General features: G+C 32.9%; 1 protein-coding gene across 6 annotated transcripts in view; it reads left to right on the top strand.

Annotated features, from left to right (window-relative positions):
- PPFIA2 (PTPRF interacting protein alpha 2) overlaps positions 1–13,451 on the top strand; it is a 668,498-nt gene that overhangs the window by 155,811 nt on the left and 499,236 nt on the right. The gene's annotated exons all lie outside the window — the stretch shown is intronic.

Below are 13,451 nucleotides of genomic sequence, written 5' to 3'. Positions count from 1 at the left end.
TGGAATTAGGAAAACTCATCTTTTTGAGTTCAAATTTAGCTGTAGACCCTTATTAGCTGTATGATCCTGAACAAATCACTTGCCCCTGTTTCCTCAGTTCCTAATCTATAAAATAAACTGAAAAATGAAATGTTAGACCATTCCAGTATCTTTGCCAAGAAAACTCTGAAGTGGAGTCATGAAGAGTTGGAAATGATTGAAATGACTGAAAAAAAAATAGGCCCCCACTCCTCAAGTGCTTGTTTTGAGCAAATGGCAACCATTTTTGAGCATTTTTCTCATACCCTGCTGTCTAAGTCATTGTAGTAGGTTCTGCAGACAAAGGGATGTAGTGAAAACAAACAGTTACCACTATCAAGGCCCTTACATTCTAATAGGGATCAATGAATGTTGAGTCAATAACTTGCCTAAACTTGGGTAATTAGAAATGGCCAAAGCTAGAATCGGATCTATGTTCATTGATGTTCCACTAACTCATAAACAAAAACTTCATTAGGGACAGATTTGATCTTTTTAAATGAAATTATTTCTTTTTTCTTTACTCCTTTTTATAGAATCTCATCATGTACTGAATTGGCCAAGTTCTTACATTGGTATACATTGGTATTCTGTTGGAGACGTCTTCATGTCAATCTTGCACATAAGAAATGGCAATACCTCTATTTTCCTACCACAGATATTCTCAAAGTGAGATTCAGAGATGTGGGGGTGGGGAGGCAGATGGGGGTGGGGGTGGATCTCAAAATCACTTCAGAGAATCTGTGATGTCAAAACTATTTTTATCATAAAACTAAAAAAAAAAACTATTTCTAATATCACAAATGTATTCTACATAAACAACTAATTCTCAGTTTTTAAGAGTATGAAAGATTTATAAGATCCAAAAGTTTGTAAATCAGTGGTCAGTAGACTATATTATAACCAACCTTCTCTGAGGAGAGACAGGATAACTTAGTAGTGTCACAACTAACTTTGGATCCAAGGAAACCAGATTTAAGTCCCTCCTTCCATACTGTATTACCTTTCTCAAGTCACCTAATCTCTCGTTGCTCTGGGTAATACATTCTAGAAATTTCAGAGAAGATCTATCATCCACTATCCTTTATGTACTTTCCACTTGTATTTGGAAATTCTCTATATTGTGTCTACAAATTATATCTCCAATCTGATTTTCTAGAGTTTTCTGACATTCATTCTTCAGTTAAACAGCATTCTTAAAATCCTAGATAGTGTGGTTTGTAGTGAGTCCTGAGGATACTGATATTGATGTTATACCTGGGTGATCCTAATCATATAGCACCCATAGTTTATGTTTGTTTGTTTTTTGGTGAGGCAATTTGTTGACATGCCCAGAGTCATACAACCTTCATATGTCTGAGGCAAGATTTGAACTCCTGACTCTAGGGCCAGTATTCTATCTATTGTAACATCAGCTGCCCCAAGTGTCTATTAGTAAAACAAGGAACCATAATAATTATTCTATCAGTCCTATAAGGTTGTTGAGAGTGAAACAATATTTTATTTTTTATTTTTAAGTTGTACATGTATATTCATGTTTTTACATATTTCCATATAAGTCAGGTGGGAAGAAAAAAAAAATTAAAACAAAAGGGAAAAACCTTGACAAAGAAAAAAAAGTAAAAATAATGTGCATTCATTCACATTCAGTCTCCATAAGTCTTTCTCTGGATGTGGATGGCACTTTCCATCTAAGTTTATTGGGATTGCCTTGGATCACTGAATTGTTAAAGAACCAAGTGTATTACAGTTGAACATTACAAAATCTTCTTGTTGCTGTGTATAGTGTTTTCCTGGTTCTGCTTGCTTCACTTAGCATCAATTCATGTAAAAATTTCCAGGCTTTTCTAAAATTAGTCTGTTCATCATTTTTTATAGAACAATAATATTCTGGTACTTTCATATACCATAATTTAATCAGCATCTTTTGAGGGAAACACTTACAAAACTTAAATTATGTGTACAGATTCAGGGAGTATGAAGATAAAACATTACTTCCTGCAGTCAAGCAAATTTTTTTTCTGTTGGAGGATACAGTATATAAACATACCAGTAGCGAACATAATAAAGATGACAATACTCCCTAAACTAATCTATTTATTTAGTGCTATACCAATCAGACTTCCAAGAAAATATTTTAATGACCTAGAAAAAATAACAACAAAATTCATATGGAACAATAAAAAGTTGAGAATCTCAAGGGAATTAATGAAAAAAAAAATCAAATGAAGGTGGCTTAGCTGTACCTGATCTAAAATTATATTATAAAGCAGCAGTCACCAAAACCATTTGGTATTGGCTAAGAAATAGATTAGTGGAGCAGTGGAAAAGGTTAGGTTCACAAGACAGAATAGTCAACTATAGCAATCTAGTGTTTGACAAACCCAAAGACCCTAACTTCTGGGATAAGAATTCATTATTTGATAAAAACTGCTGGGATAATTGGAAATTAGTATGGCAGAAATTAGGCATGGACCCACACTTAACACCATATACCAAGATAATATCAAAATGGGTCCATGACCTAGGCATAAAGAACGAGATTATAAATACATTAGAGGAACACAGGATAGTTTATCTCTCAGACTTGTGGAGGAGAAAGAAATTTATGACCAAAGATGAACTAGAGACCATTACTGATCACAAAATAGAAAATTTTGATTACATCAAATTAAAAAGCCTTTGTACAAACAAAACTAATGAAAACAAGATTAGAAGGGAAGCAACAAACTGGGAAAACATCTTCACAATTAAAGGTTCTGATAAAGGCCTCATTTCCAAAATATATAGAGAACTGACTCAAATTTATAAGAAATCAAGCCATTCTCCAATTGATAAATGGTCAAAGGATATGAACAGACAATTTTCAGAGGATGAAATTGAAACTATTACCACTCATATGAAAGAGTGTTCCAAATCATTACTGATCAGAGAAATGCAAATTAAGACAACTCTGAGATATCACTACACACCTGTCAGATTGGCTAAGATGACAGGAAAAAATAATGATGAATGTTGGAGGGGATGCGGGAAAACTGGGACACTAAGGCATTGTTGGTGGAGTTGTGAACGAATCCAACCATTCTGGAGAGCAATCTGGAATTATGCCCAAAAAGTTATCAAATTGTGCATACCCTTTGATCCAGCAGTGTTTCTATTGGGCTTATATCCCAAAGAAATACTAAAGAAGGGAAAGGGAGCTGTATGTGCCAAAATGTTTGTAGCAGCCCTGTTTGTAGTGGCCAGAAACTGGAAAATGAATGGATGCCCATCAATTGGAGAATGGCTGGGTAAATTGTGGTATATGAATGTTATGGAATATTATTGTTCTGTAAGAAATGACCAGCAGGATGAATACAGAGAGGACTGGCGAGACTTACATGAACTGATGCTAAGTGAAATGAGCAGAACTAGGAGATCATTATACACTTCAACAACGATATTGTATGAGGACATATTTTGATGGAAGTGGATTTCTTTGATAAAGAGACCTGAATTTCAATTGATAAATGACGGACAGAAGCAGCTACACCCAAAGAAAGAACACTGGGAAATGAATGTGAACTATCTGCATTTTTGTTTTTCTTCCCGGGTTATTTATACCTTCTGAATCAATTCTCCCTGTGCAAAAAGAGAACTGTTCGGTTCTGCAAACATATATTGTATCTAGGATATACTGCAACATATCCAACATATAAAGGACTGCTTGCCATCTAGGGGAGGGGGTGGAGGGAGAGAGGGGAAAAATCGGAACAGAAATGAGTGCAAGGGATAATGTTGTAAAAAAAAAATTACCCTGGCATGGATTCTGTCAATATAAAGTAATTATTAAATAAAAATTAAAAAAAAAAAATAAAAAATAAACATACCAGTAAATATATAATATGTATAAATGTCTTATTTGAAGGGCACAGACATAGCCTTAACTGATAGTTTTAGGAAAGAATTGATGTAATACGTAACCCTTGAGAAGAGCTTTCATAAATGCTAGGGATTTTAAGAGGTGGAGCTGTATTGCAGCTATGGAGTTTAACATGTACAAGACCCCGGGAAAAAGAGATGAAATGTCATGTCAGAGGATTGCTTCATAAAAGGATCTAATATATGTAATCATTATGGGAAAGGAGGCTGGAACTAGATTGTGAAAAGATCTAAGTAGCAATGAAAAGAGTTTCTTTTTATTTATAGTGGCATTGGGGCAGCTAGGTAGTACAGTGGTTAGAGCACCAGTCCTGAAGTCAGGAGGACCTGAGTTCAAATCTGGGCTTAGAACTTAACACTTCCTAGCTGTGTGACTCTGAGCACATCATTTAACCCCAATTGTCTCAGCAAAAACAAAACAATACATTTTTAGTGGCATTAACTAGACCTTTTTAAACAGGAGTGTACCTGTGTGTATGTGTGTATCTGTATATGTTTCTCTCTTTAGTGATATATGAATAGAAGGATTTAAGGCAGTATTAAATGAAAAGAAGTTATTGCATTTTTATTAGTTTCAAAAATCACCTGGGGAGTCCCAAGTACCTGTAAACAGATATCATGGATTCTCTGGAGGGTGAATGCCGTTAAGCGGACGGGCTGAATCTCAGCAACTTATATCCAACTACTGCAAGAACATTCCACTTCTTGGCTAATTCATCCCTTTCCCTGAACATAAGTTTGAAACTATGTCCATTAATTTTTAAACTGTATAATGAGGACAAATCAGTATTCTGAGTCTCAGTTTCCTCATTTGTAGAAACAGAGTTTCTGAAGTGTTAGACAAATGGCATGCACTCCCAAGAATTACTTAAACTGGATAAAAATATAATTGTGGAATATTTGACTTTTGTCAAATGCAAAAAATACTTTTGAAATAAAGTGCAATAAGACAGAGATAATACACTTTAAAATCTTTATGAGGTTTTCAGATATTCTTCTTAAATATGATTTAATAGTAACCATTTCTTTTTCAGTTTGATATCATTGGACTAGATGATTTCTCCATTTTATTCCATGTTTAAATCTTAAGTACTCATGAACCTGAGGTTACAGCTTTTGCTAGGAACTGTGGTCTCTCTGTGGTTACCAGGGTAACACCTGGGAAGAGCACAGGTTTGGTACTGTCAAGTGTATTTTAGTCTTGGTTTTATAGGTCCCTTGAGGAGTTGGAGCCACAGGCAGCTTTCAGATTTACCTCTGTCTCAAGTTGCCTGTGTTCAATATGTGGGCTTTTGAGACTTAGGTAAGGCATTCAGTGAGAATATTTATATAATATTTAATTAGAAACAGTAATGACAAAATAAATATTCAGTTGTGTGATGATATAAATGTCAGGACAATGGAAATGATCTTATTTTTCTGATATGTGAGGATACCAGATTTGTAGCTATGTAAACATGTATATACACACACAAACACATATACAAGTGTATATATACATTCATGTATCTTTGTAGACATATATGTATGGATACATATAACCTCAATTTTACAAATGTATTGCTTTCATAGTTCTAGAAATCTGTTTTGTATCAAGTTTCAAGAACAAGAGAAGGGAAGACATATAATTGGAGATATAAGTTTATAATTAATAATAGCCTACTTATATATAATTTATATCTATGTATATATATTGAGTTAATATGTGTTTTATAGTTATACATATTATTTTATATAGTTATATAGTTTATTTATATGGTTTGCTAAGTACTTTATATCTGCTATCTTATTTTTCCTCACAACATCACTGAAGGAAGAAGATATCTTACCCAGATGAAGATGTGGGAGTAGAGAGTAGTTAAGTGACTTGCCTAGGCACAGAAATAGGAATCTGCTACAGTGGGATTAAACTCTTTTTTAGAACAACACTAACCACAGTAACAACAAACTACCCAAATGAATGAAGAGATTTTAATCTTAGATATTACTGAAACATTCTCTGTATGGAAAAAAAATCATTGATATAAAGAGTTTTGTTTTTTCATAGACAAACACATTCACAATAAGTGAGGGAAATTGTTTTGCAAATGGTACTACTTAAATTCCTCTTCAGTGGGATATTGGATTTGATTCAAAGGATTTAAAAAAATTTTTATTTTAATTTATGATGATGAGGTGTAACTACTTAAAGTCAGCTTGGGCAGATGACTAAAGGAAAAAGTGACAATAGGTTTTTGTTTGTAGAAATAGTATTGACCCACACACCTTAATACATTAATGATAATGCCTTCTTTTGGAGATTACTTTTCATTCTACCTGGTATGTATTATATATCTACATAGTTGTTTGTATTTTCTCACCATCATTAGATCATGTTCTCCTCAAGGTTAGAGACAGTGTTTTTTTGGTTTGATCTTTTGCCTTTCTTCATAAGCCTCAGTATTAACACAGTTCCTGGAACATGATAAATACTTACATGTTTGTTCAACTGATTATAGATGGATTTCTGTCTTGGTAGAGGGAGTTTGCCATAATCCTACAAAGCAATTTTAACATGAAACAGAATTTTGCTTTTACTCAAAGGTTCTTGTGCGTGAAGAATGTAATTATTGGCTTTATTCAGTATTATTGTTATTTACTAGTATTTATGACTGTTTTAAGATTTTCAAAGTTATTTAGTAATATTTTTATTTGATAGTCACAGAAGTCATGGCATACAGAAAGTATTAAATATAAATGCTTGTTGATTGATTGATTGCTCCTTGTTCTCCATTTGAATCACAAACCTGGACCACAAAGACAGGTTTTTAAGTGCCTGGGAATTGGGGGTAGGATGGGAATCAGAAATGAAATAGTAAGAGTTTGGATTTGAACTGCACAAAGAACAATGATATACTTCAATTTTTGTGCCATTTCTTGTTGTACTTATGTCAACAGTCCCTACCAGTCTTCTTTTCCATTTTTCTCATCCTTCTATATCTGAAATGGACTCCAGTGATAAGGATAAAAAGGGATTCTTCCAGAAAACTGTCCAGGCATTCAGTAAATTAGAGAGATTAAGCCTGCCTCTTTACTCTAGAAAAAAAAAAACAAAACAAACAACAATAGAAAAAAGAGTTAGTTGTCAGTATCCTGTCTTTTATCTATTTCATTTCTCCCTCTATCTTTCCCTTTTCCTCTTTCTCCTTCCCTCCTTTCTTTCTTTTCCTTTCTTCCTTCCTTTCCTTTGTTATTCTTTTTCCTTACTGCCTTTATTCCTTACATTCCCATTCTTTCATTTTCCCTTCCCATCCCTTATTTTCTGTTTTGGCCTTCCTTTTTCACCCATTCACTTATTGACATAGGTTAAAGAAAAATATTTCAAGGGCTACAAGGTTTGAATTCAACATAATCTTCATTTTAGCTTCTTCACTTCCTGACATACCAGATCTAGAATGACAGCTACATAGAATTGATCGAAGGAAAGAGGAACAAAAGTAAATTTCCATGATCATTACACTAACTCTTGCCATACAATCTTAGTCTTCTGTGCATATCTTTTGATCATTGGTATAATTAAATTGAGTTGCTATAATGTTAGATATTATGAAGACTTGAAAATAACATTATCTTTTATCTCTAAGAGCTTATATTTTGAAATGTTTCCTTGTAGGTGATTCAGTGAATAGAATTTCAGACTTAATAGGCAGAATGACCTTAGTTATGATTCTCTCAGTGAGTTTCTAGTTGGATGACCATTGCTAAGTAAAATTGGCATAATAATACCACCAAACTTTAAAGAGTTGATCAAATGATGTTAGAAATATAAAATATCTTCTAAAACTTGTATCCTACATACTTTATTTGTTAGTATTATAATTGTTATTATTACTCAGAGAGAAATACTATTTATATCGGGAAAGCCTTTTTGCCAAACATAAAAATTTTCATTTTTATTTTAAAAAATTTAATAAATTAGTTTTGTAATAAAATTTATTTTGTAAAATTTTATAAGTTGTCTTTCAGAAAGTCTTAAAATGTTTTTCTTAAGTATATCATGATCATAAGACATTGCTGTACCCAAGGAGAAGAGGGAGTGACAAAGAATTGAATGATACATGGTTCGCAACCTCAAGATACCTAAATTTTTTTAAGGGAGAAAGATAAACACACAACCATATTGCAATGTGGAAGACACAAAGTACAACAGAGAGGTGAAAAGAGGTTCATAGTGGGGCTGAGCCAAGATGGTGAAGAATAGACAGGACTTTGCCTGAACTCTTCCTGATTTCCTTCATAATTAACACCAGATCAAGCCTCTTAATGGATTTTGGACTGACAGAACTCCAAATGTTTGGAGTGTAACAAATATTCAGCAGAAGATATTTTAGAAAGACTTCAGGAAAGGTCTACCTCAGTCAGGGCAGGAATGGGGCAACGTGGTCCACTTTAGCAGCAGCACAATGAGGTGCAAGGCAGAGAAGCCCCACATGGAAAATTTAGTAGGAGGTTCTTAGCCAAAATGCAGCAGCATTGGCTACTCTTTCCTGGTCCAGAAGTGCATCAGCAGATGAGCTATGAGACCTCCAACGCAACTACATTAGACAAATAGTGAGCTTCTGAACCCCAGCATAACAAGCAGGATTTAGCCATACCCGCCCACCTTAGTGAGGAAGCTGGCAGTACCACTGAGCCCAGGGCAGCCTAAAACCTCTGTTGCCATGTAGAAGAAACTCAAGACAGTCTCCCCTTTGCCCTAGGATCAGAAATTAACTTTTAAAAATGAGCAATACAACAACAAGAACTCTGACCATAGATAGCTCTTATGGAGACAAGGAAGTATAGACCTCAAACCCAAGGAACACTGAAAGCAAAATCTCCAGGTGAAGCCTCAAAGGGACATATAAATTGGTCTCCAAGTGAAAAGGATCTCTTGGAAAAATTCTAAAAGTATCTTTAAAGAGTTAGAAGAAAAATGGGAAAAGGAATGAGAGATTTGCAGGAGAGTTTGGAAAAGGAAGTACAGAAATTGTTTGAAGAAAACAACTACTTAAAAATGCAACTGCTGAAATGGAAAAATAGATATAGATATAGATATACATACCCTGAAGAAAGCCACTTCTTAAAAATAGATTTGGCAAAATAGAAAGAAAACAACTTACTAAAAAATAATTGATGAAATTAAAAAAAATACAATTGCTGAAAAACAAAAACAGCGAACCAAACAACTCTTCTAAAAGCTCAATTGGCCAAATGCAAAAGAAGGTAAAAAAGCTAACTTAAGAAAATAATTCAATAAGAATTGGAATTGAACTTATAGAAGTAAATGACTCAGACATCAAGAATCAATCAAACAAAACAAAACAAAAAAAATAGAAAAAATATAGACTATCTCATCAGGGTAAAAAAAAAAAATCTGTCCTGGAAAATAGATCCAGAAGAGACAATCATAGAATTATGGGACTACATACCTGAACACACCAATGAAAAAAATAACCTAGACAACCTCTTTCTAGGAATCATAAAGGAAAAGTGATCTGATATCCTAGAGCCAAAAGGTAAAATAGACATTGAAAGAACCCACCAATTACTACCTGAAAGAGATCCCAAAATGAAAACTGCAAAGAATATTATAACTAAATTCCAGAATTATCAGATCAAGGAGAAAATATTGCAAGCAGCCAGAAACAATTCAAATATTGAGCACCCATAATCAGGATTACCTAAGATGTAGCAATTTCCTCTTTAAATGATAGAAGGGCCTGGAATATGATATTCTGGAGGGAAAATGATCTTGGACTGTAGTCAAGACTCAATTACCCAACAAAACTAAGCATTATCTTTCAGGGAAAAGACTTTAAATGAAATAGGAGATTTTCAGTTATTTTTGATAAAAGACCAGCACTGAACAGAAAATTTGATCTTCAAATATAGAACTCAAGAAAAGCTTAAGAAGGTAAAAAGGGAAGAAGAAGAAAAAAAAACTATGTTTTTTTTTTTAAAGGTTAAAATGTTTATATCTCTACATGGGAAGATAATATGTATAACTCTTAAAAACTGTATCTTTGTAAGGGATATACTTAGAGAGTATAGGTAAATTTTTACTTTATTGTGATGATGTAAAAAAGAAACTAGGGGTGGAAAGGGATTGTACTGGAAGAGGAAAGGGGAGGTAAAATGGGGTAAATGACATAACATAGAGAAGCCAAAAAAAAAAAAAAAAAAGATCTATTATAGTGGACGGAAAGAAGGGAGGGGGATGAATATTATTTGAATCTTAATCTTGTCAGATTTGTCCCAAAGAAGAAATATCATATATATTTCTTGTGATGTAGAAACTTGTCTCACCCTAAAGGTAAATAGAGGGGAAAGGAGAAAGCAAAGAGAGATATCAATAGAAGGGACAATAGAATAAAGAGGAAAAGGATAAGAAAGGAGGGAGTGGCTGAAAAAAGGGAAGGCAGATTGTAGGAGATAGTGTTTGGAAGCAAGTGAGGAGGGAGAGGGGGAAAGGAGAGGAAAATATAACTTGGAAAAAAATAGAATGGAGGAAATACAAAGTAATTTTAACTCTCCTATAAAATGGAAGCAGATAGTAGAGTGGATTAAAAGCCAGAATCCTACAATATATTGTTTACAAGAAACACATTTGAAGCAGGGAGATACATATAGAGTAAAGTTAAAATACTAGAGCAGAATCTATTAGCTGAAATAATAAAGCAATCATGATCTCACATCAAACAAAATATAAATAGATCTAATTAAAAGAGATAAGGAAGGAAACTACATCTTACTAAAGGATTCAATACATAATGAAGTAATATTAATACTAAACATCTATACACCAATGGTATAGCATCCAAATTCTTAGAAGAGAAATTAAGAGAATTGCAAAAATGAATTATACCAGGTGGAGGATTTCAGCCTCGCTCTATAAGACCTAGATAAATTGATGCACAGAATAAACAATAAAAAAGTTAAGAAGGTAAATAGAATTTTAGAAAAAATTACAAGTTAATGTTCTGTTTTCTATGTTTATGTGTTTTGATTTGTTTTAAGAATATATTTCTATTTTCAGATTCACAGTTTTAATAAGGTACTTTTGTCTTTTGTGGGAGTAAATTTTAAAATAATCACAATGTTTGATTCTATATTTATTTCTATATATTCTAATAGTATTTTCCTCACGTTCAGCTCCAGTACATATATGTATGTATTCATTATTTAACTAAACATACATATTAAACTTACTTCATTTGCATATATTGATACTTGTTTTGGTCTGATCCAGATACTTTTCTCTTATTCAATGAAGCATTTTCCATTCTCATTAACATATTACTGGAGCTATAATTACAGTTTCTTTTGGAGCAGTGTATGATAGCCCTTTGGAGCAAATTGAATGGGAACAGAAAGAAATATACTTTTCCCTCAGCAGGACATGGAACCTCCACAAAAACTGATTGTGTAATAGGCCATAAAATCCTCAAAATCAAATGCAAAAAGACAGGAATAGTATAAATGCATCTTTTTAGATCAGAAAGAAATAAAATTACATGTAATAAAAAGATAGGGAAAAATAGACTGAAAAATTATTGGAAATTAAATAATCTAATCCTAAAGAATGAGTGGGTGAAACAACAAATCATAGAAACAATCAATAATGCCATCCAAGAGAATGACAATAATGAGACAAAATATCAAAATTTATGTGATGCAACAAAAACAGTTCTTAGGGAGAATTTTATGTCTCTATATGCTTACTTGAATAAAATAGAAAAAGAAAAGATCAATGAACTGGGCATGCAACTAATAAAGCTAGAAAAAAGAACAAATTAAAATCCCATTAATTAGATATACCAAATTTAAAATTCTGAAAATAAAAGGGAAGGTTAATAAAATTAAAAGTAAGAAAACTATTGATTAATAAACAAAGCTAAGGATTTGTTCTATGAAAAACAACAATAACAAAATAGATATACCTTTAATTAATTTGATTAGAAAAGGGAAAGAAGAAAATCAAATTGTCACTATCAAAAATAAAAAGGGGAACTTTCCACCAATGAAGAGGCAATTAAAGCAATAATTAGGAATTATTTCACTGTAAATCAATAAATATGATAATCTTTTTTATTCTTTTTTTAATTTAATTTAATTTTTTTATAACTTTTTATTGACAGAGCCCATGCCTGGGTAATTTTTTTTACAATATTATCCCTTGTATTCACTTCTGTTCCACTTTTCCCCTCCCTCCTTTCACCCCCTCCCCCAGATGGCAAGCAGTCCTATACAAGTTAAATATGTCACAGTGTATTCTCTTGTTGCACAGGAAGAATTGGATTCAGAAGGTAAAAATAACCTGGGAAGAAAGACAAAAATGCAAGCAGTTTACATTCATTTCCCAGTGTTCTTTCTTTGGGTGTAGCTGTTTCTGTCCATCCTTGATCAATTGAAACTGAATTAGATCTTCTCTTTGTCAAAGAAATCCACTTCCATCAGAATACATGCTTATACAGTATCGTTGTTGAGGTATATAATGATATCCTGGTTCTGCTCATTTCACTTACCATCAGTTCATGTAAATCTCACCAATGCTCTCTATATTCATCCTGCTGGTCATTTCTTACAGAACAATATTCCAAAACATTCATATACCACAATTTACTCAACCATTCTCCAACTGATAGATATCCATTCATTTTCCAGCTTCTAGCCACTACAAACAGGGCTACCACAAACATTTTGGCACATACATGTCCCTTTTCCTTCTTTAGTATCTCTTTGGGGTATAAGCCCAGCAATCTGATAGTCTAAATGAAATGAATGGATATTTCCAAAAAATTATAGATAGTCCCGATTAACAGAGGAGGAAATAAATTACCTGAATGGTCCCACATTAGAAAAAGAAATTGAACAAGCTATTAATGAACTCCCTAAGAAAATCTCCAGGGCCAGATGTATTTACAAGTGAATTGTACCAAACATTTAAAGAACAATTAATTCTAATACTATACAAATTATTTGGAAAAATAAGGAAAGAAGGAGTCCTATTACATTCTTTTAATGACACAGATATGATGTTGATACCTAAACCAAGTAGGGTCAAAACAGAGAAAGAAAATTTTAGAACAATCTCCTTAACAAATATCGATGCAAAAATCTTGAATAAAATGTTAGCAAAGAAATTACAGCAATTAATCACCAGGATAATACACTTTTGATCAAGTGGGATTTATACCAGAAATGCAGAGCTAGTTCAATATTAGGAAAACTATTAGCATAATTGACTATGTCAATAAGATCATAAAGAAGGGAAAAGGACCTATATATGCAAAAATGTTTGTAGCAGTCCTTTTTGTAGTGGCAAGAAACTGGAAACTGATTAGATGCCAGTCAGTTGGAGAATGGCTGAATAAGTTATGGTATATAAATGTTATGGAATATTGTTGTTTTATGAGAAACAATCAGCAGGAAGATTTCAGAGAGGCCTTGAGAGATTTATATGAAATCATGCAAAGTGAAATGAGTAGAAC

This window comes from Antechinus flavipes, chromosome 5 (genome assembly GCF_016432865.1).
Source record: "Antechinus flavipes isolate AdamAnt ecotype Samford, QLD, Australia chromosome 5, AdamAnt_v2, whole genome shotgun sequence".
Taxonomy (NCBI): domain Eukaryota; kingdom Metazoa; phylum Chordata; class Mammalia; order Dasyuromorphia; family Dasyuridae; genus Antechinus; species Antechinus flavipes.
This window is presented reverse-complemented; position numbering and strand designations above follow the sequence as displayed.